At 43.5% G+C, this 25,141-nt stretch overlaps 1 protein-coding gene across 4 annotated transcripts in view; it reads left to right on the top strand.

The window, feature by feature from the left end:
- Positions 1-25,141, top strand: part of RERG (RAS like estrogen regulated growth inhibitor) — an 881,812-nt gene that overhangs the window by 761,922 nt on the left and 94,749 nt on the right. The gene's annotated exons all lie outside the window — the stretch shown is intronic.

Raw genomic sequence — 25,141 nt, 5'->3', positions numbered from 1 at the left:
CCCCCGACTCCCAACCGCTGCCGTCGGTAGAGGAGGACGCGGCACCGGGACTCTCCCTGAGGGACGTTACGGCAGCCATAGCAGACTCCCGCACATCGATGGAGCAGAAGATGGATGGAATCAGCCTGGACGTGTCCCTCCTCCGACACGACCTGCAGAAATTGTCAGCACGAACGTGCGAGGTGGAACAGCGTATTTCCAACACGGGCGATGGCCTGCACGCAGTGCAACAACAGCTTCAAGGGGTCACCGCCAAACTCAAAACTCTGGAAGCCATAGTCGAAGAAGGAGAGGGCAGGTCCAGGCGCAACAACATTCGGATTTTAGGTATTCCCGAGAAAGCCGAAGGCCCCTGCATGGAGCTCTTTTTGGAGCAGTGGCTGATGGAGCTGTTCGACCAGCAATCCTTCTCTAAGTTCTTTTCTATAGAGAGGACCCACCGAATGCCCATGGGTAGACCAGTGCCTGGTGCTCCCCCGCGAACGGTGACAGCAAGACTATTGACCTATCGGGATCGAGACACGCTGCTGCACCTTGCACGAACCAAAGGCTCGATCACCTTTAACGGATCCAAGATATCCTTTTTCCCGGATTACACGCGGGAGGTCCAGAAAGCACGACAATCCTTTGATAAACTGAAAAGGCAGTTGCAAGCGATGGGAGTCAAATACGGCCTCCTCTTCCCGGCGCTGCTGAAAATCTATCACAAGGGCACAACGGTCCACTTCAGCGACCCAAGGGAGGCCTGGCGCTGGGCAGAGCAGCATATCGAGGGAGAGTGGTCGGCACCTCGAGCAACAGAGACAGAAATCCCAGGCCACCTGCACGCACCCACCGGAGCCAGATCAACCACCCTCACCGAACCAACCGGCGGAAGCCGGGGACTGACCGATCCCACAAGTGGGTGTGAGACCGAACTGATACCACGGACTAAGCCGGGTGGTGCCACAAAACTGTTGTAAGTCATTTACGTCATTGATATTGTGGCTGGCGGTGGCGTATCTCCATCGCACCTGGGAGTAGACTACCGGGGGCCCCCCCAACTTCTTCAGTTTTAACCTAAACGGGGGTACGCAAGGTAGACGCTCTACCTTTTTTGAGAGTCAACGATGTTGGGGCTAGAGGTACTTCATGTTGGGGTGGAGTATGGGGAAGGGGTGGGAAGGGAAAGTTATAGGGAGTTTTTTGTTACCCTGGGAGCAACGCGTCACTGCAAACTGCAGGGTTTGTTGAGGTTCATGGTAAGACGAGGCCATAGATGGTCCAGACAGTACAAAACCATTTACCATGGGCAGGCACCGCAATACACCACCACTGACGGGGACACCCTCCTCGTGAATCACCCGCCCAATCTCTTATCCCGATTATCGGATGGCATCCATACAACCCCAGTGGAGCCAGACTGAACGCCCCAAATCTTTTAAGGTACTCACCTGGAACGTAAATGGGATGGGCTCTGCGATCAAAAGGCGCCTGATTAAGCAACTACTTAGCAGACACTCTCCCGACATGGCCCTGCTATCCGAAACACACCTTGCGGGATCAAACTGTGCCCATTTCCAACGCACAAACTACAGGGTGGCCTTCCATGCGGGTTACACAATGGGATCCAGGGACACCCTCTTTCTTGTACACAAGTGCATTCCTTTTGCTATTCAGAGCCTGGAACAGGATCCTAGGGGCCACTATGTGCTGATTCTGGGAACGCTTTGGGAGGAGAGGGTCGCTTTTGCTTCAGTGAACTCCCCACCTGGGTTGGGGCAGGAGCTGCTGGAGGACTTGACGGCCCTCATTGGAAAATATCAACCTGATAGGCTGTTTCTGGGGGGAGATTTTAATCATGTCATGTGCAATACCAATGACCGTACGCACCTTAGACATCGCAACCAAGATACCCCTACGAAATTGTATAACTTTGCTTCTGCTTTGGGTTTGTGTGTGTGGCGAGAGTTACACCCGGACACCAGAGGGTACTCCTTTCACTCTGCAGCCCACGGCTCCCTCTCCAGGATCGACTATCTCTTTGTCCCACACACAGATCTTTACAGGGCACGAGCGGCTGACTTCCTTCCCCGGGGCATCTCAGACCACTCACCCCTACTTGTGGAAATTCACACACAGGGTCCCCCCCCCTAGAACTTGGAGATTGAACAATTACTATCTGGGTTTCCCCGAGCTAGTTGACCACTTTACGGAAGTCTCCACCGAATACTTCGAGTTTAATGATAACAGAGAACAAGACCCAGTGGTGGTATGGGAGGCCTATAAGACAGTCTTGCGGGGCGCCATAATCTCCTGGGTGGCAAATAGGAGGCGGGTGAGACTCCAAGACATAGCAACAGCGGAGGACGAATTGGCCCGACACGAGAGTGAACACATTCTTGACCCATCCCCACAGACCCAGCTCTCCCTTAAACGAGCCACTGAGTGGCACCAAAACCTCTTATTGGATAATGCTAAACAAGCCCATTGGGACTCTCGAGCCAGAATTTATGAACATGGGGACAAGGCCGGCAGAATGCTAGCTTGGCTGGAGAAAAGGGATGAGGGACAACGTTGCTTTCGTGAGATCGTCACCTCAAGGGGTGAAAGGTGCACATCGGACGCTGAGATAGCCGAGGCCTTCGCCCAATTCTATGAAACACTCTATCGGGCCCCGACCCTGCAGCTGGACCCAACTCTCCTTAGTGACATACCACTCCCAACTCTCTCAGTACAGCAAAGGGCGAGTCTCGACTCTGCCCTCTCGGAAACCGAGGTTGCCGAAGCACTAGCGTAATTGCAAACCGGGAAGACACCGGGCCCGAATGGGTTTCCAGCTGAAACCTGGCGGAAGCTGGGGGAGAGCAACATTACATCTTCCCTCCATAAAATGTTTTTGACAGCCCGGGAACAGGGCACCCTCCCGCAGGACCTCTGTAAGGCCACCATTGTGGTCATCCCTAAACCTGATAAGCCCCAGGATCAGTCACCTCCTATTGGCCAATCTCGCTAATCAATGGCGAGGCTAAGGTCCTTGCCAAACTCCTAGCCAACAGGTTACAACCGGTGGATGAGGCCCTAATACACCCGGACCAATGTGGCTTTACGCCACACAAATCGACCCGTATGAACCTGCGTCGACTCCACTTGGCGTTAGAGAGGGCTCCCACCATTATCGACCCACTTGCTCTTCTAGCGATTGATTTTGAGAAGGCCTTCAATTCGGTCCGATGGGATGGCCTCTGGGAGATCATGGAACGCATGGGCTTCGGGGAGGGATTCCTGGGATGGGCGAAACTGCTGTACACAAATGTCCGGGCGGAGGTCAGGGTGAATGGGTGGACCTCTCGCTCTTTCTGACTGGGCAGGGGTACAAGACAGGGCTGCTCCCTTTCCCCCCTTCTCCTTGCTCTCGCGATAGAGCCGTTGTCCATATGGCTTCGCCAGAGCACATCCTGGATAGGGTTCAGGTGGCAAGAGGGACACAAAGACCGGATATCCCTATACACGGACAATCGCCTGATTTACCTGGGAGATGCTGTCCGAACCTGCCCCGTGGTGACCTGGATGCTTGTCCAATACGGGGAATTAAGCGGTCTAAGGATCAATTGGAAGAAATCGGTCTTCTTCCCGGTGAAGGGTAGGGGTCAGCCTGATCCACCTGACTGTCCAAACCACATAGAACAATTTGGCTTTCGATACCTTGGGATCTGGATAACAACAGATCTTACCAGTTATACCATGCACAATCTCAAACCGATCATGGACCAATTCTCCAATGATGTACAACACTGGAAGCTTCTCCCCCTGACCCTCATGGTTAAGCCGCCATTTTTAAAATGTTAGCCCTCCCGCGGTTCCTTTACGTCCTTCAAAATGCCCCGCTGCAGATCTCGGGGGCGGAATTTGGCCGGGTGGAGACCCTCCTCAGGGAGCTCCTGTGGGGCGGAGGACAAGCACGTATAGCCCTGGCCACACTCCAGAGGTCGATCTGGGAGGGTGGGATCAGAGTGCCCCGCCTTCAGACCTACTATTGGGCCTCCCAATTGGTGGTGGTTAATGACCTTCTGCACGGAGACCGGGAATTACCCCATATAAAAGCCGAGGTGGGAACTATACTCGACACCGATCCATTGGAACTACTGTACCAAACCCCCCCCAGATCTTCCCCACTAACAATGAAGGCACAAATCATTACCACCTGGAGGAGCGTCCACAAGTTTGTGGGGTGGGGGAACAGACTATCAGCGGCGCAACCCCTGTGGCGTAACGCCAACCTGAAAGAAATTGCAAAGCTCAAGCCCTGGCCATTCTGGGTGAGGGCTGGGATCCAGAGGGTGGGGGATGTCTTGAAAGATGGGAATCTTGCCCCGTTCGTGGACCTACAATGCAGGTTCCAGCTCCTAGACAATGAGAGATACCATCATATGCAAATGTCCCATGCCCTGAGAGTCTATTATCCACAGAGGACAATATCCCGGAATGTTCGCCTCTAGAATGCAACATTTTACCTGAATATATCCCCTCCAAATGCATATCCATTCTCTACAACGCCATCACTTCCTTCGCAACCCCTGAGTTGACCAATCTAAAGGCCAAGTGTAAAATAGATGTAGGGGAGATCGACCCTGAGGAATGGATCCAGGTACTAATGCACCCACGGGAAGCCGCCATTTCCTCGAGGCTTAGACTGGTGCAACTGAAAATACTGCATAGAGTGTATTATCCCAGAACTGCTATTTTTGGGTGGGGGAAAGCGACAAACCCGAACTGCCTCAGGTGCGGGAAGGAGGAGGGGACCTTCTTTCACATCCTCTGGTCCTGTCCCCGGATCCGTACTTTCCGGGAAGCCTGCTGTCGGGAACTGACCTGGATACTCTCCAAAACTATAGACATGGACCCGAAGGTCCTAATCCTGGGAGCACCGGGAGAGCACAAACTGAACAAATGGGAAGAATTGCTATTGCATACGGCAGCAGCCCTAATAAAGCGCAATATTGCACAGAAATGGGGAGCCCCGGACTCTCCGACACTGGAGCAATGGGCATTGGACATGGACACATGTGCTATAATTGAAAGGAGGATCTACACCGCAAGAGGCTGTCCCAATAAGGCCTCCAAAATATGGGCGGCATGGGAGGAGGGAGGACCCTGAGGTATACAGACTCCGGGGACATCACCCTGAACACTTATAAGGTGAACCGTGACCGTACTCCACGAAGATGGTGATGCAAGACAGTTATTATTGTAAGGTGGGCCGGGCTGGCCCAGTGGATGTAACTGCCTCGTCTTTTTCTTGTTCCTCCCTTTTTGGTTTTGGTTGTTTTGTTTATGTTGTAATCAAATGATAATAAAAATGTTTTATCCAAAAAAAACAGTCATACTCCACTATAATGTTCTCTTGCTCAAATTCTAATCGGAGATATTTTATTGGCAGGGCAGGTTCCTTGACATCTTAAACAGTAGCCTTAGAATTTTCGCTCCAAGTTATCCCAGTTCTGTTAAAAAGCTGTCACCCCACACTTCTACACCAACCAACATACATGGGAACATTTTTGACGCATATAGCAGAAGTATTGTTTGTATTGATCAGCTACTCTGTCTGCCAATAAATGAACTTATGGCATATGGTATTCTCATATAATTTAGCTTATTTGCCTCCCAGTGGTCAGTCCATTTTAGTTTGTCATCTATTATTACCCCTTAATATTTGTAGTGCCTTACAATATCAACATGTTCTTGGTTGATCTTCCATACAAATGTAGGGGACACATATTTCTGTTTATGGAATGGCATTATCTTTTTTTTGCTGATGTTAATATGTAACCCATTCTTACTCGCTTAGCTTCCTAGTGCATCAAGCATATTTCGGAGACCCTTGGGTGTGTAATCAAGTAAGAGCAGATCATCTTCATATCCCAGCCAGCTTATCATCAATGCTCCAATTTTTACTGGGCGGGCATAGGTGATACACAATGCATCCACAAGGTCAGCAAGATATACATTAAAGAGTGTTGAAGCCACTATACATCCCTGCTTGACTACCCTCAAAGTTGGGAACAGATTAGACAGACGACTACCCTGTCCATCCAGATACACGCTAACACTTGTATCCTGCTGCAACAACATAATCATGTTTAACAACCCATTAGGAATTTGCCATGTTGAGTTGCCGCCATACCAGGCATACTCCATCGCAGATACTAAAGTAACGTGATTATCTGTAGTGCCTGACTTTTTCCTGAACCTAGATTGGTTTGGAGGTAGGATTCTGTTAGTTGTTATCCATTTATTCAATTCGTCCAACAGAACCCTGGCAAATACTTTTGCTGGAATATCGAGCATGGCGAACATGTGATCATTAGCTGGATCTTCCCAACATCCTTTTTTGTGGATGGGCAAGATGTTACTTTCATTCCCGGTTGCTGGTATTTTGCCATGTTTCCCCATATTTGCAAAAAGAATGTGTAATGCCTGGGCCCAAATAACACGTGATGATTTTTTATCAATCCATTGCATGTGCTATCCGGACCTGCAGCCCGTGAAGTATTCAATCACTCTATTACCCTTAAAATATCAAGCACAGAGGCTTTACATGACCATTTTCCACATATGATGTTCCCCTCTTGGTCTGCCGATTCGAAAGCCCCCAGTGTATTTGCAATATGGGTACACCAGGTTTCTTCACACCCACTGTTTATGGTCAGATCTTATTTGCACCTTTTACCACCCTCCATATACCAGTGTTATTACCAGACATTGCATATGTCGCTAACTGTTGCCATAACTCAGTTTCACACTTTATTTGATTTCCCCCCCAACCATTGGCGATGTCTCGTTTTCAGGGATTTCACAAGTAACTTCTATCGCCATCAGCCCACTGTTAATACCTAATAGTATATCTGAGATATGTTTTCATAATTCTCATGTAGCAACTTGTATTCTTTGATCGTATCGACGGCTGTTGGTAACTTTTTGATTCCAACGTTCAGATACACTCTTATACTTTCCTTTCTTGTAGATCGCTTCTTTGATACTTAAGGTCATCACTGAAAATCCGTCAATGGATGAGAGTCCATCTTCCCCAGATCAATTCATATAGTGGGCACTATACAAAGCGACTTCTCTTTCTGGCAAGAGTTTTGCTTTTGCTAGATTGGTGGCATTTCACCGTATGCGATTTGCCACAATATTTAAAAATATGTTACCATTCCTGTCTTACTCACACCAACTTGTTCTAGATCTCAGAAGCACACATAATGGCATGTGATTGCTCTCCTCCCGAGTTAGGATTGACATATCTTCCTCCATTTCCTGTGCTGCTTCATTCACAAACACATAGTCAATTTTAGACACACTCTTGCCACCCATGCGTGTGCGTTCTTTCTCAGCATCACCAGCACAATGCCCATTCAGCATCATGAAATGATGTTGATTTAACATCACACCCCAGGCTGTTCCTTGATGATTTTGTGTGGACAGTGTAGCTGGGGCGGCCTAGTGTAGATCTGAGTTGTCTACCGCATGCGTTCCTATTTTGGTATTAAAGTCACCTACTATCCGAGTTGGCGTCTTGGTGTCAAGGGCATCAATGATCTGAGCTACAATTGTAATGTTATGTTTATAAGGCACTAGATTTTGAGGATTGTAGATGTATATAACAACCATCCCCTTGCTTCCTGTAGTATCATGAGTAATTATAACTGCCTGGACCACAGTCGTAGCAGTGATTATCTCATCAATACTCCAGGGGTGTCGAGCCGATACTAGTAGCCCCCCTTGGATTGTCCGACTGAGCCCTTACCAGACAATATCTGTGCATTACTTCTGCCGTCAATTTCACATACTTCTGTCATCCGGGTTTCCTGAAGTGCCACCACATCAAATATGTCTATGTTTGCGAATAGGTCATTATCACCGGTTCAGTGATTAAAGCCCCTAATATTCCAAGAACATAACATATTCTATCATCGAGATGGCTTCACAAAATGTGCCTTGAAGGTCTTCTGGAGCCATTGCCAGGAGCCTTCATCGCTATCATCAACTTCATTCATATTGTCAGTCTCATTCCTTGTGTTGTTACCTTTATGAGTCCCACCTCTCTCTTCTTCTCTATTCTTTTTGTTCGATCTTGCCCTTATAACAGAAGTTGTGCATCCATTATCAGTCAACTTTGTGTCCAGCAATATAGGTCTTTTTTTAGTTGGCATCATGGGCACAATCAGGCAGCTATATCCCAGTCAAAATAACTCATAATCGTACTGAAGGATATAGTCAAGGGTTGCTTCTGCATTAAACCATATGTTTGAGGCAACAGTCTCAATATGTTCCTCTTGATCTACAATCTTTATTTCCTCAGTGATGATTGCCCGTAAAGGACATTATGGGGAATGCACAGAACTGCTGCACGATTTAGAGACAGATGTCAATCAAAAAAGATTTTGGCTGCAATTGTAGGGCTCTTATTCCAGTATTTTCTATCATGCCTTGATCATTAATTCTCTCACCCTGCTTTAATATATTTGATTTAGATTACTCATGTAATGCAGGTTGACATGCAGCACTGACTAATCTTCCATCATTCGCTCTTTTTGTCTTTTCATTAGATGTGTTACTCAAAGAGTCAGTTTCACCTACAAACAGGCATTGGACATTTTCCAACACACAGTCGTCCATGCCTGTAACAGCTCTCTTTTTCCCTTGTTTCCGTGCCTTAGGCTGAGTAGAAGTATCAACATTACAACTCTTATACCCTGCAATATCAATATTTATCACCTCATCCACCATATAGCTACGTATGTCACTTGGATATCTCACTCTCTTGACACTAGTAGTGCCCTCAAAAGGTATAAAAAGCTGCTCATATTTAGTTTCACTATGTCTAGGTGGTCAAGATCATATCGTACCACAAAGGCATTCTTTGCATTCACGTTGCTACATTTTCCATACATTACAGCCTGCAATATTTTCTTGTGTGTCCTTCTTATCTTGCTCCCTATCTCCATCACACTCTTCCTCCTCTTACAAGGTCAATAACTTTGTGTCCACCATTTAAAATTCTAATTGCCAGTTTTACGGAAGACACAGATTTTTGTGCTGTATCAATATTTGCTCTCAACAACTCTTGATTGATCATATGTCTAACATCACTCAGAATTACACCACCCTCACTTTCAGTGTTTGTGGTTTGTACCTTTAGGGTTTTTCTACAATGGTTTATGCTTTTATGAAGTAGAAGAGACTGTACATCTAGCTTTTTTCCAGTCTTTCGCATCTCTCAACCGCCATGTTTAGTATGTTTTCAAAGACTTCAAACATTGCATTGGAGGATACACTTGTGATGCTCATATTGCTAGAAATCATATTTTGTTCATCTTCCATATGTGTTTCTATCATACTATCTTCTACAGGTATATCTATCTAACAGCAAAGATAACCTGTGATACTATTTGGTAATTATACATAAGAGATTTGTGGGACTTGTTGATTTTCATAGGTCATCTCCCCAGGTACAGTGGTTAATTCAATTTGTGATTGAATGTGCATACCACCTAACTCCTGAACTGGTGCAGAGGTGTTGATTGGAGTGGACTCACACTCTATTTCACATTCTATGTCTCTCTCTTCCTGCAAGTCACCAATATGCTCATTGGCACATGCATTTGATAGGAGGTCCACAGACAAGTACTTTCCACCCATCGTCTCACACATCCCATGGGGTTCAAATGTAACCACTTCCTGTACATCAGAGGGCATCATCCCCTTTTGTGTCCCCACTGACATTTCCACTATGGTTACTGTCTCAATTGCATTCTTTTCAACAACATCAACTTGCTAATTTCTTGGTATTCTAGGGTACAATTTTGCTCAGAGATGGTATAAGGAATGGTGGAACTCATTACCCTTTCGATTAATGTAGAGCCAATACATTGCAATGAGATATTTGAGCCCAGCATAATCTATATATAGTAGCGGCCATGTAGTTATGGTTAAGTTCGTAAACCCATAGGAAGAGCACTTTTTGGGTGGCTTTTAACTTCGCTCCCCGTGGACGAATCCTCACCAAACTTTTCATAAAAAGTATATGGCCCATGCTGCAATTTCTTGCAAAGTTTGGTGAGGTTTGGTTTAAGAGGGGGCAAAGTTATATGGGGGGGTCCCACATTTTTTTCCCCATAGACTAAATGGAGAAAATCTTTGCTCACGCCTACAGCCCAAAACGCTGGACAGATTTTCACCAAATTTGTGGCAGGAGCGGCGGATTGGTCCCAAAAGCGTGCTTTTGTAAATTTGGTGGAAATCCGTCCAGTAGTTTTTTTAAAATGACCAAAAAGTTGTCTAAAGAAATTAGTGATATCTATGTCCGCTCCGCGGACACACTTCCCTGTTCGCTTTGCGGACCGCACATCGATTGGTTAATCGGCTTATGTTGTGTCCACGGACATACAACATGTTTGCTGATTGGCTGGAAGCGTGAAGTGCGTCACATTCTCTCGATGCGCCCGCCAAGTTGGATCCGCAGACATCCTTGGACAGCGCGGCATGGAACTGAGCATAAATCCAATTTTGGGGAGTGTGTTGGTGTCTAGGTGTGGTTGGAGACGGTTGGGGAGTGAGAGATGGGTCAAAAGCTGTATTTGTTTAGGTGGGAGAAGGCTGTGATGTGTTTGCGGTGTCCGCAGTCACTGCGGTTGTCCGTGGACATACTAAACACTGGGCTCACTACTGGCTATTTTACTTTACTATGATGTTGGTTTTGGGTCATTAGTAGAGCATTGGGTCAAGAGGGTATGTATTGAAGAGTTTGTGCATTGGTTGTAATTATTGTTTTATAATGTTAATTGAAGTGGATAGGTTGTGAGGTGGTTGTGTTATGTTTTTTAGGTTGTGGTTATTTGGCAGGTGTTTGCTTTCATGGGTGTGTTATGGTGCGGTGGTTGTGGCCAGGGCCTAGAGTCTTGGGTGCATGGCTGGATGCCCTTCGGCCATGCACCCAAGACTCTAGGCCCACGCCACAACCACCGCAGCATAACACACCCATGAAAGCAAACATTTTGACTATGGTATGTTCGCTGCTAAGGGGATATGTTTTCAAAAGTGTGTGTACTGATTGGTAGTAGTGTAATAATGTTTATAGGATAGTGAGATGATGTATGTTAGTCTGTTTGTTGGATTGTGTTCAGAATGTTGGTATTGAAGATTCTGGGCATTTTGGGTTGTGTTTATTGGTTAGGTGTTCATTTGCATGGGTGTGTTATGTTGAAGTGTTTGTGAGTCTAATCATGATATATGTACTGTTTCCTTTGTTTAGTTTAGTTTTTGCCATTCTATGCAGTCAAGATTGTAGGATTTGGCAAAAAGCACTGCAGCATAAAATACCCATGAAAGGAAACCTTTTGTATTGTGGTCTACAGTCAGGTTATTGCTTCAATGGGTGTGTTATGCTGTGGTGTTTGTGAGTCCAATCATTATATGCTTACTGTTTGACATTTTGTGGTTGTATGCAGTTTCTTCATGACATGGGTAATTGGGACAGACATTCTTTTTCAATCTCTGTGATAAAAGAAAAGACCACATGTTAGTGTAGGTAGTTTATAATGAGTTATTGCATTGCATAGTAGACATTTCTGTATTTTGTCGACTCTCATAGTTAGTACTTTAGAAGTACTATAGTTCAAACCAGTGTACTGTGCAATTTGCTCAGTTCCTGTGCTTGTTCATTAAATCATTGGGTCTGTGGGAAAGAAATCCATGCTGGATTGAAAAAAACCTTTCTACGTTATTGTACAGTAAAATTCTTTGGTTGATTTCAATAGGGGGAATTGAATAGGTGTATGGTTTTTGATTTGGAAGTGGTGGTAGTATTGTTGCATTTAGATACTAGTTGGTGTATTCTAATTGTTTATTTCATGTTCCATTTTAGTGGTATTCTTTTATGTGTTTGCTTGTTGCAGAATTTTGGGGCAGTTAGATACCTGTTGGGGTATTCTAATTGTTTATTTCTTGTTTCATTTTAGTGGTTTTCATTTATCTGTTTGCTTTTTGCAGAATGTTGGGGCAGTTTGATACCTGTTGGCATATTCTAACTGTTGATAGTTTTGAAGTTGAAGTTTTGTTAATGTTCATACACAGATTAGTTAATACATGTATTTTAAGAATATTAAGTAAGCATTTACAAGATTTGCTGGTATCCTCTGTTTTAGAGTAATGGTAGTATCATTACATTTGAAACAACAATTCTTTTTTATATATGCAGTGTAGTGGCCTGCATTGATTGTGGCTCCTGCGTGGTAGATTATACCTATTGTTGTGAATGTTTTCTTACCAAGTGATACTTGTCCATGTTTGAATCCAGTCAGTTTGCAGTTGCTTTTGGTACCATCTGCATTGTAACGTAAAAGCATTGCTATTACGTATTTACGATGTGTCTGTACTTGTAAAATGGAGCGATTATCTGAATTGCAGGTAGTACATAATCTGACATGGTTTGCATTTTGTACAAGTTGCTGAAATGCAATGGATTCAAAGTTAGGTATGGATACATACGCAACACGCTCATTAGGTTGTTCTTGTGCCACGTGGCTGCAAAGAGTGCATGTATGTTTCCACATGTATGAAATCTGGAAGATTTCATTTATAGGTATGTTTTTGTTTTCCAGTACTTGTAGTTAGCAAATTAGACATTATTGTGAATCTTCTTGTCTGTTTATAGTGAATTTAACCATTCCAGCACAGTAGTCCAATTCCTGCCTTATTCCAGAAACACTGCAAGTGTTGTCAGGATTGTTGGTTGCATTTCTGTGAAGGACTAACATTTGCAAACACAATTGGTCTGTCCCATGTAAGTAAATGTTGTCAATAATTGGTGGCAATTGGAATAGAATATTGATTGTTACATTTGCATAGCAATTTACACCAGTTGTATTTGAAAAATTGAATGGACCTGACAGTTCTGTGTTCAAGTCATTTGTTTGGAGTGCACATTGTTTCTTTGAAGAGATAGTTAACTTTGTGCACTAGATCCTTCTTTGTTTGTGGTCCTCGATGAAGTACTAGCTTCTTTTAATTTCTTTGGAGGAATTGCTTTGAGATCGTGCATAATTTGAGTCTGAAGTAGTTTTCTTTTACAAACTTTTGCTTTTTGAGGAACAGGATAGGTTTTTAGATGGGGGGCGTAGAGTGAACACAGTCTATTGTATTCTAGAATGCAAGGAATATCAGCATTTACTTTACTTGCATCAAAGTTGATTGGCGTATATATTAGCATAGGAAAGGGTCTGCAACATTCTGCTTATAATCTGATTTGTGTAACATAATGTTCAAAGAATAAACAAATACTTCAAAAGACAGTCAATTAATATGGTCGACACTCATTACCTCAAAAACCCATACATATGTCAACCCTTAATGGTTTACTTATAACCTTGTATATGTTTAGGAAATCATGGAGGTCATATGGATATCACACATTGGTTTTAAATATTGTGCAGCAACAATAATCCTACTACGTTTATCGCAGGGTACAACCTTACGAATAGTCCCACCGTGGAATGACCTTAAGTGTCGCTTCATTGAGGTAGTACCGTAGCTGTACAAACCTGGTTTGCCAAGACTGAGCACCAACTGGCAGACAGTGCAACACACCTTGTTTGCACAAGCTTTCGGTACTCCATCAAGATTGGCAAACAACCTCCACACCCAAGATTCACGGTGACTTGTTAGTAGTAGGGACTTCCATTACCTCATCCTCGTCATAATCTTCATCCTCCTATACATCCTCACGCCTGTTCCCCTTTACAGACCCTTGGGGAGGTGGTGGTGGTGGAGGGGTTGGGGGAGGTGCTGAGGAAGAAGTAACACCAGCAAGAGCAGCAGCAGCTATGGTTGTCATCTTCAATGGTGTCAGGAGGCACAGCAAAGGCAGCAATTTGCAAAATATCTAATTCAGCAGTGTCTGTCCTGGAACTCCAAAAACAGAATGAGAAGCAACTCTGGGGTGTGGCCTTTTATAGGGTGCTTGTGCGTGCTTCGCGGACACCCAAGCTATTCACGAACACCTCTAACACCAAAAAGGGTTCAAAAAGTTCCAAAAAGTATGCAGATCGCTAGGGACATGGTCTAGGACATGTGCAAGGGTGACATTTCACAAGAAAATACAGGAAAGAGAGGGGGAAGCAAAAATTGATACAAGTACAGAGGAATTAGGGGTTTCTACTTATTGGATGGTAGGGGAGGAAGGGATTGAAGTCTCATCATAACGTTTTTCGTGATGGGGATTTTTTGGGGATGGTTGGCTGCAGCATGGAGAAGGGTACAGGTACATGTGGGACAGTGATATATTTTTTTTTCATGATATGGTTCTCTACAAAGTTATTCAAAATAATGAAATTGGTCATTAATTGACCCATTTATTGCTCTAAATGCTGCAGATGAATTTCCTAAGTGTCTGTTTCAGTATTGTTCTTATTGTCTGTATGTTCTGTTAAAAATAAATGTGTTAAGTACACATAAAATAATGTTTATTAAATGGCTTATTTAGAAAAGTGTAGTGTCTGCCATTTGTATCACTGTTCTCACTCATTTCGTCCCGAGGAAAATGTTCTTCTAGCCATTCCAAAGTACGAGACATTTCTGTGTAAAAAAAAAAGAAAATCATTTTTCAGTGTATCCTACTACAGAAAGTTTATAAATATAGGAATAAATGTAGTGTACTTACCAGTTTGGTTTTTTAGTTTTCCTGTTACTGCTATGTAGGTGTTCTGTTGATATTTGTTGTGCAGTTTCTGTATAAAGCATCAGTGAGGTAATTCTGTTGGAGGCATATGTTATTTTTTTTTGGTTTGTTCCTTTATGTTTCATATGCTAATATGCTATGTAATTGGACTATTGGTGTCTTACATATACAGTTTGCACTTCTTATTTATTTTTTAATGTCATTTATTTATATGCTGCTCTCTGAACATGTTCAGTGTGTTTATTGCATGATACAACAATGTAAGATACCCCCTGAGTTTTTGGATAGGGTTGATGTTGACCGAGTCCATCCATGGACATGCGCATGGTCCGCGGGCATCAGAACCACTAGCGTAGGACAGGGGTTCAATATGTTGTTTGTACATGTATATAAACTAAGGGAATCCTACTAAAAATTCATGATATCTATATCTATATTCAGTGAAAAAAAATTTTTTAAGAGGATGTTATGGTTAAGTTGTGCTACAAGAAACCTATGAAATTCAGTGAAAATATGCTGTTAAAGGGACATTATAGTTAAGTTGCGCCACTAACAACCTATGAAATTCAGTGAAAAAAAGTTGTTAAATGGACATAATGGTTTTAAGTAAAATCGAAAAACCCTAGAAATTCACCAGTTATGGTAAGCTAAGCAACCATAACTCGCGCCACCACTATGCACTGCTAAGACTAATACCCATGACCTCAAAGATGATATCAATAATGACATTACATATGCATTTAGTTTTTATGCACAGCCTCTACAATAAATAGTTGTTATAATATTGGCAGAAAAAAGTCAAAAAATCATTGGAAGAACTATCATGTGCCAAATAGTTCATTAGGTGATGCATTGATATAAACATCATTGTGTTACTGACTGTTTTCCAGTACATGAATGAACTTGTATAGAAATATAGGCATTCTCTGCAGCATGTGCCATAGAGCTGCAATATTCAATACCTTACTATGTTGGATAGTAAAATGATGAATCCTTTCATTTCAGCATTTTGTGCACTGTGACACATATACTAATTACCTAACAATGCCTTCTTTACTGCATAATTGTAGTAGTACACATTAAATATAAAAGACAACAATGCATAGAAATATGAGTATATACAAGGAAAGTAAAGTAAGCAATAAAAACAGCAGCATTACCAGAAAGTGTGCATAACCTGCCTATTTAAGTTCATGCTTAGACATTTTTGCTGTATCTCAAAGCTGCTTATTCCCTTATCTGTATGTGTTGTATAATGTGAATGAATTCTAAGGGAAGTTGTGTAAGTACATAAAAGAAGAGTAAGGTATAGAAACACAGTATCTTTTGCATTTTTTCTTCCTAAAACCCACCTGGCCTAGATATGTTAGTGAACAAAAAAGAAGGGGTAATAAGATATGTAATTTTATGAGCGATGTCATGAATGTCATTTGTGATGTCAACTTTGATGTCATGGGTATTAGTCTTAGCAGAGCATGATGGTGGCGCGAGTCATGGTTGCTAGCTTACCATAACTGGCGAATTTCTAGGGTTTATCGGTTTTATTTAAAATCATACAGTCCATTTAATACGCCTGGCATGTTTTAGTAGCGCAACTTAACCATAACGTCCCTTTAACAAAGTTTTTTCACTGATAAAAAAAATAAATATATATATTTTAAGAAAAACCTTGCATATTTGGCAACGTTGGGGGAATGCACTCCAAGGAGCCCTGTTCGATTCTTCTCCGGATCGTAAAGAATTGATTTGGAAAGAAAAACCCTCTAAGGCAGCAGTGTAGAAATAATTGCCAGGTTTGATGGATTCACAGAGGAACAAAAACAAAGGTGCGTTACAACGCGTTTCACATCCTGGTGACTGCTTGTCCATATTTTAAAATCTAGAATTCTCGAATTGGTTTTGTGACCTTTTTGTTTGTTGTTTTTTTCTCCCCTTTTGCTTGTTTTCTTGCCCAGTTTCCCTTATGCCTCTGTTGAATTTGAATGTCTAAATATATGTTCAATATATGTTATGTTATATTAAATTAACCCAGACGATTGCTTGTAGTAATACGTGTGAAAGACAGCTAACTGTTAGGAAGACGGAATATTCATGTCCATTTCTGTTTGGCTGTTCAGTTCTGATGCTATTGATTCCTCTGATATTTTATCTGTGTTGGAGGAAGCTGCTGTAACGCTCACCTGGTTCCCACGGGGGCGCTGGTCTAGTCTGGATTGCTGTGGCCTCTTCTAGCGTGATGCGCAGGACCCGGAACACCGATTGGACAGGACCTCCAAATCGTGCTTGCCTGGCCCGTAGGAATGTCCTTCTGCAGATGAGAAAGGGGATTAACAGTCTGCAGAATAGTGTGCTAGCTCCCCCCTTTCCCCCTTCGTTCCTCTCTAACTTCCTCCAAACCCCCGTTTAAGCTCACCTTATGGTTTGGAAGGATGAACTCTCCATCCTGCTTCTGGTGCAGGGGCGCGCGTTCGTCCAGTTACTTCACTGGTTTTCAGAATGGCGCTGGCATAATCCACTTGACTTTCCTGAGCGATGCGCCGTAAGTATGAAAGTTCAAAGTTCAAGTTAGGCCCCCTTTATTTTGTCTTTCTAACCTGTGATCTGTCCTTTATTTCAGGTGCAGAATGAAGGCGATGCGTCGAGGGGTTAAACTGCCGAGGTGAGTAGTGATGAGGGCGATCCCTCTAAATGTCCTTATCATTCCCCAGAAATGTCTCTTGTCCTTTCCCCATAGGGGCCGGGGTACGGTACCTGCCAACGGGGCGGCGCCGACCCGAAATGTGGAAGAAAAGCCGGTAAGGATTATGGCTGTTAATCAGGCTTTCCTTCTGTGTTCCTTCTGCTCACCTTTTGTTTCTTCCTCTCTCCCCTAGGTGCAGAGATGTGGCGTCCGATGCTGACAGCCGCGATGGAGCCGGGAGATGTCTCGAGGACAGGTGAGTGAAGCGTGGCGCTGCAGCGAGCAACGCAATGCTTTTAAATGGAAGTCTTTCTTCAGGGATGCTGGCGAGAAGATTCTGGATGCAGGTAAGAAGTTTGAAATAGTCCTTGGTTTTCACCTTTCTCTTCTCTTCCTTCCTTGCAGGTCTTCCAGGTTCGAGGCGGGTGTGGCTGGAGTCCAGGAGCAGGAGCAGACACGGTGAGCGTTAAGCTGCAGGAAGCAGAACAACGCGAAGCATGAGCTGCTGTCTGGGCGTGGCTTAAATAGCCTCCAAAGAAGTCCCAGGTATGTATCCTTCCCCAACTAGGTATGTATCCTTCCCTGGCCACACCCGAGTGAAAAAATAGTCCCTATGAAAAAATAGTCCCTTTCAGGTCTCAGGGAGGCCTGAAGCGTGCAGCATGGTCTGCATCAGGTAAGTGCACAAAACACCTCCCTTTATGAGCCTGGCGCCTATGGTGCCAGGACTGATGTCCAACATGAAGGGGCCGCTGGGCTTTTACCTGAGGGCATGATGCCTGCTTCCGGGGGTGCTGGGCCTGGCCTGGTGCTGCGGAGGTAGGCATCATGACAGCTGCTTGACGTGGTGCTGCTTGACACTTGATGTTGCGGGTCCCTTTCTCCAGAGTTGCAGAGAAGCGTAGCTGGGCTGTGTCACTGTGTGGCGGTCTACAGATCCAGATAGAGTCAGTGCGGCATTGAGTGAATTCCTGCCTGAGAACATTGATTATAATTTTTGCTATTCTATCTGCTTCTCTTTACTCTTTTATTCAGCTGTAGCTTTTGCCACAGTAGTGGGTTGTTAATGTGGCCACGCCCACGGTCTATGGTCTTGGAAGAGCCACAGTGTGGTGAGGAAGAGCTCATAATTCTTCTCATCATTCTAGTCTAGGTTCGATCCCTAGGTCCACGCTTAGAAACCTCTGGGTATTAAACGCGTTATAAATCACCAATTATAATTATTATTATAACCAATTATCCCATCAATACATTGATTACTCACGTTTTACCACTTTTCCAAATTTGGAACACTGGTGGCAAACAGCTTGACCTGTCTGTTCATATGGTTCCTAGGCATCTCAGTGACATTATAGTTATCAATATTGATACGGTGATGCATGATACATGCCCTATATGTTGATGGTGAAAAGGAAGGGACCAAATTGGCTTCCTTCTAATCCAACTGAGAAGAGAAAAAGGTTCCGGAACCGGTGAGAGATAAGATGATGTATATGATTAAAATAGAGGGACAGGAAAAGAAAATGTCCTTAATCATAAACGGAGGTCTCAAAAAGGACAATGAGGGACAATCTTAGATGTTAATTGGGGTTCTGGTCGCTAAAGTAGTACCAGTACCCTGGTCAAGGGTAATGCTGCTGTTGTGGAATGCTCTGCTGCTAGTGCCAAAGGATTCTGAATTACCTGCAGTGACTGGCCATGTGGCTGTGTCTACAGGGAGTGTCTGCAATGCCTCGTTCTGCTCTTTAAGCCCAAGTGTTCTCCCTCGTCTTTCAAGAGAACTCAATCCAACTGCAGGGAAGACTTTACTTGCTACAGACAACATTCCTGTCTGCTCCTATCCTGTGCCAGAATGAGATGTGGCAGATGTCTCCACTTCCCTGTCCATATCTCTTCCTATGAGCTTTCCCTCTCATGGCATGTCTCTGCTCATAAGATCACGAGCGAGTGCCTTTCATGTTGCCCAGGACTGAATCCCCCTGCTCACTATCCAACCCCCGGCTTACAATGAAATCCCACACAATAGGTAGCACTCCCACCCGTCTCACTCACCCCAGGGGGCTGCATCGGCAAGTGACCGCGTATTTACATCATAGTGGTTCTTATTTGCCAACGTTGTTTACATTATTGATCACCAACAGCCTTTTTAAAGTCTCTTGGTTTCTGTTGGCATGAATTGTTCCATTGTTGTCCACCTCTGGCCTATTTAGGAAGGCATTTAGTATCTGATGGGCACTGGGCCAAGCAGGCACTTGAATCCACTTTAAGTCTGCACTTACCATTAGCTATAGCGTGTGAACCTTTTTTGTAACTAATGTAGAAGTCGACTTATTTATAGACTTTGGATTAGCTTGCTCAAGTGTACTGCGTACCCTAATGCGCTACACAATGCCCCTTCCCCACCATATCCCTTTCCTCCACACCTGCTACCTTCATGTCTTCTGAATTATTCTAGGCACATTGCAAAACACAAATATAGTGACGGTTTAATTTATCCGTGGCTCAAAGTACTGGTTTACAGAGATTTATCTGAATGTAGTCTTTTTGTGTATTTTTTATTGCAAGTGTGCCTACTCGTGCTGCTCGCTGTTGGGCAATGTTTGGATTCAGCTGTTTTGCCTCCTTCATCTTGATGAACCTTTTGGAAGTAATTGTCAGTGTAGTGTCCTGTACTACCCTCTGCTATTTTACATATTTATTAAATGCAACAAAATGGCGGCCGGTAGGAAAAACATATAAGTGCAGACATTAAGAATGGAGCTCGTTGATATTTGAAGAAGTGCAGGCAACTGAAGTGTTTGAGGAATGGATCCTGAGATGAAAACAGATACCTTTTTAATATCACTATCCATTTAGAAAAGTAGGTGAATCTTGACATTTGTTTTGTACTAAGCTTTGGGGCCCCTTACCCGGCATTAATGACACTACATATAGTGTATGTTCTACTGTGTAGCACCTAGCACCTCCACTCAAACCAGGAATCAACTTTTCCCATACCTAACAGAATGCGTGAAACCAGTATGTGTCATCTCTGTTTCACCGCTACCCTTGTGTTAAGCAAGTAATGTATATTTTGGTGGTTTGGGGGAGGGGTTCCACTGTCTGTTATATACATATGCTCATAAACAAAGGATCTTGCACATGGAACACACATACATCAAAAAACAAACACACACATAAACACATAAACACATAACTAACTAACTAACCAACTAAATAAATAAATAAATAAATAAATACATAAATAAATAAATAAATAAAATAAAAAAAAATAGGGGAAGGCAATGGAATCCACTTCTGCATTCCTGGGATGATACCCATATTACACAAACCTTGCACTGCTGCAGTGCTGCTTTCAAGATATTTACATCACAGCAATAATTACCCTGATGCATACGTTCATTAAAGTAAAATGGCGGTACTACGACCATTTTTACCCAAATGCAAAGATCCTTCTAAACCGCACTCATAGCAGCAGAAAGTTGCAGTAGTGTATACCTGATCTTAAAGGAAAAGTGACATATGTATTAGTAAAACAAACATTACAGTCAAAACGATTACTGATTACAACAGTTTTAACTTAAGTTCCAAAATTGTAGCATATTTAGCAGCTCCTATGATTCATGCCTCATCTTGATATTGCGTAATTGCAGGTCTTTTTAATGTATATTTGTATCTGTAGAGGTAAATGTTGTGGCTTTCTGGGTACGGTTTATCTAGCCGACAAAAATATATCAGAGAAAAAATACTTGTTGTCACCATTTCCAATAGTAGATAGTATGTCGCGTCTCACTGAGTTGTGGTTTGAAAAAACCACTCAAAACCACCAAAAATTAACATTGATACGATAAAATACTCAGAAACGAGACTGTGCCAAATAGTGTTTCAAAAAACCAAAAGTTGGTTTTATTCAAAGGTTGCCCTTGATCAACTATTTGGCGCAGTCTCGTTTCTGTGTATTTTATCGTATCAATATTTCTATCTGTATTTATTCATATTTTGGTATGTTATGTAGTAAAGCAAAACCTACGTGGATATGGATTCACGAAGCTTTAAGGGTGTAAGTATGGCTTACATCTGGAAAAAGTGCATCTTCTACTGGTGTATCTTACACCGACTCACAAACAGGGTTTATTCCTGTTGAATTGAAGGTGTAAAGTTGACCAACGAGTTTACACCCTGGAGGATTGTCCTCCATGTAAGATCCGCTGATGATGTTCCTCACAGTACATGTTGGTATGTGCCACATGAAATGGACGCATCTGGGGGTGTTGCCTGGCGTTTGTTTTTGTGTATGAGTGTGCGTGTGCATGGCAGAGACCCTCCAAGGTGTAACTTTGCTGGAGTTTCACCTGCAAAATCATGGTGTGTATATTTTATATGAAGTTTTAACATTTGAGGGTGGGAGTGTGAGAGATGAGTGGAAAACGTCAAATGTGTCTTCCGCGTTCACTTGCTCCGGCAGAACATGCGTACACGAAAGTTAGACTAGTGGTGGCCACAGTGTGTGTTATCTTTGTGAAACAGGCAGACGTTACACCACAATTTGCACACAGTGTTACTTCTCAAACTCATGTAAAATGATATCATTAATCTGCACAAGCAACCATCACATATGGTGCAGTGGAGCATCCCAATCCACTGGCACACTGCTGCCCATGCCCCGCTCTGAAGGACCAGGATAGCACTTTTCCATTGATTATCATTACTCCCAGTAGCCATCCATGGTAACTGGGATTGCATTGAGTTTTACTATAACAGTGGAATTTATTTTCACGTGTTTCTTTTTATCAATTCTCCCAAAATATGTTATACTAATTAGATAACAGAATCTCTTATCATAACTTTGTAGTTTTACTTTTTATTTTCTTTTTGTATTTTAGCACTGGTTTTGCCTCTACACATTGTGTGATTAAGTCTTAAACCCGGCCCATATTTTGAAAGGCCAAGTCAGAGGATACCACTTGAATCTGCTGGTTTTTTGCCACTTGGCAAAAGGAGTGGTGTCTTGCATTGGTTGATGGATGAACAGACATCACCAATAATCTTAAAAGAAAATAAACAATTGCTCACAGGCATGGATTCTCATGTGTAAATTCATATTACCAGATGATGTATGTTGCATTGCTTATCCAACAGGTAGTGCCATCATACATCCCTGGTTGGTCTGGCTGCTTTCAGTTGAACAGCATGTTTAAAGAGGAAGCTGTTGTGGACTGAAACAGGATAGTGGGCATTAAAACCCCGGTAGACGCTCCTGACATGGCAATGGGATTTGTAGTCCATAAAATCCGGAGAGCCACACGTTCATGACCCCTGGCCTACACCATTCATATAGAATCCAAAGCTTCAATCACATTATAAACCAGAAAGATACATTAGAAAACACGTGGTGATTGCTTGTCCAATCCTTGTGTGCATCGACATCCCTGTATGGTGGCACAGGCTGCAGCTGTGTGGTGTGCAGTTCTCCAAATTAATGTTTTTTATTTCTCAAGTTTTGGTGTGTAGTCCTTTTGAAACAGTGTATAATTTGTCCTGCGACGTTGTGACCAAGTTCCATCTGTGCTAAGCAGAGAACATGGAATCTATAGGCTAGGGATCTGTGATCTGTAGTCTTCCACTCATTTTGGTCTGGTACGCCCATGATAGCTCACAGTTGGCTGATGGCTGGCTTGGGCCAATGGGTAGCGTAGTTCAGAACATCCGAAAGCCAGAGGTGGCAATGTTGTAAATCTCTGCACTACGCTAATTGGTATTGCCGGAGCTGACTGTCACGAATGTGGGTTTTTTTGGTTCAGCTTTTGGGAGTGCTAGTTTGTATGATAATTTTCTTTCATTGAAAAAAATGTAAGTAAATGCTCCACAATCAGTCTTCATAGAAATGGAGGTGACGATGCCTTGAGATCTTAGCAGCCCATTTACCAAGCAAACAATGCTGTTTTAAAATGGAGATCCCTCTAAATTTCCTAAATGCTTGTGTAAATTGATTTGATGAAATTGTGAACTGTTTGTTATAAAAAAACATGTATACAAAATATCGGACGCGTTGACGTTGACATTGCAGCGGAGTCTGCAAGGATGCTCTTCTGTAAATTGAAAGTCTAACTAAAATGATTATACACGTTCGATATTTTCTTCGAGGTTCTGACATCATTCTGGGGTTGCACCTAACCACAGTGAAACGTACATTGTTTTGAGAATCTCGCTTGATGTTGACTGGTTTGTAAAATCATGTAAAGGGCAGTAGTTTAAATGCAGAAGACACTTTTCTTTGCCTGGAAGGAGTCGCCTTATATCTTGATTTGTAGAGGCGTGTTCTGCTCCTACTCTATTATTTTACTAAATACTCTTCAAAACTCGCCTCCTTCCATCTCCTTTTTGTTCAGAAAAAGGTCATTTGAACTTGCAAAACAGGAGACCAGTGAACTGTTGCAGGGGAAAGACCTTCTTAGGCTTCCAGTTCATTATCTTAACTCTACATCACCAGAACCTCCGGCCATTGCAGTCACCCTCTTGTTTCTCACAACCATGATGTTATTGGGTTGTTGATACAAGTGTCTGTTGGTTCCTGCTGCACCTCCCAAGCATCAGATACGTAGCCGTTTTCCTCCTGATCCCTCCAATCTCCGGAAGGGCACTCCCATCAGTCCAGCGGGTAGAGCTCAAGGACTGAACCATTAGCTCTTCCTCATAAGCAGTAGGAGCAGAATCTGTCATAATCCCAGAGGACCCAGTTGAGGGAAGTGGATCCTGGTAGGGCAGAAACCACCGCAGACAAAGGAGCAGGGCACAAGCTACCATTTGTGGGGGGATGGTGATAGTTTTCTCTATGCGTGATACAAGTGTGCAAGTCTTTCAAAAATGCCAGTAATTCCAATTCCTGAATTGTTTCCTGCCCAGGACACTTCAAATTTGCCGGTGGGAGCCTCAGATCTCCCGGCAGGCCAGACCTGCCGGTAGATCAGGGCCCTACCAGCATATAATTGCCAGAATCACTGGCAATGGGGCTATTGGTGCCAGTAATTCGGGCAATCCCATCCCATCCCAAGGAGGCTATCGAACTCCATGGGAATTGACCAGCACTCCACCGCCTGCAATATCTGGCTAATACCGGGATATCGGGTGGTGGAGGCGCTAAGGCAGGTTTGCAGGTATACCACCAGAATTACCGGCGGGAAACAGACAAAACTATAATGATGGCCATAGTCTCCAAACAATGCAGGCCCTGATTTGTTGCACACTAATCCCCCACTTGATATGCAAAGTGCAATCTTCCACCCGATGAGCTGGATTATCATATGTTTGCATGAGCCTAAAATGCTATTTGTGCCTGTTCAATTTAATAATTACCAGTGCATATGACGTGCAAAAGCATTTGCACAACCACTAATGCAATTTCACATGCTAAAATGTTGTTTGTAGAGAGCAAAACATGATATGATATGATGATATGATATGATAAGGCATTTGTAACGCGCCTATACACAAGTGTTTCAAGGCGCGACGAGGCAGGGGGGGAAACAAGGGGAGACAGACAACGATCTTACTAGGCCAGGTGTCATTCAGATTGCGCATTACATGGTAATCTGGCCCCAGTTTTGTTTTTCCATGAGGGACTAAATTCTCATAGTTCATAGCATGGGATTTTGCATCGGTTTGGCACTCACCATCTCTGACTCCCTATGCAGAACCTACCAAGGTGGGGCGGCTGAATGTAGTTCTTTTGAAGATGCCTCGGGCCA

This window comes from Ambystoma mexicanum, chromosome 12 (assembly GCF_040938575.1).
Source record: "Ambystoma mexicanum isolate Mex_15411 chromosome 12, UKY_AmexF1_1, whole genome shotgun sequence".
NCBI classification, from domain to species: domain Eukaryota; kingdom Metazoa; phylum Chordata; class Amphibia; order Caudata; family Ambystomatidae; genus Ambystoma; species Ambystoma mexicanum.
Note: the sequence above shows the minus strand (reverse complement) of the source record. Positions and strands in the feature narration are given on the sequence as shown.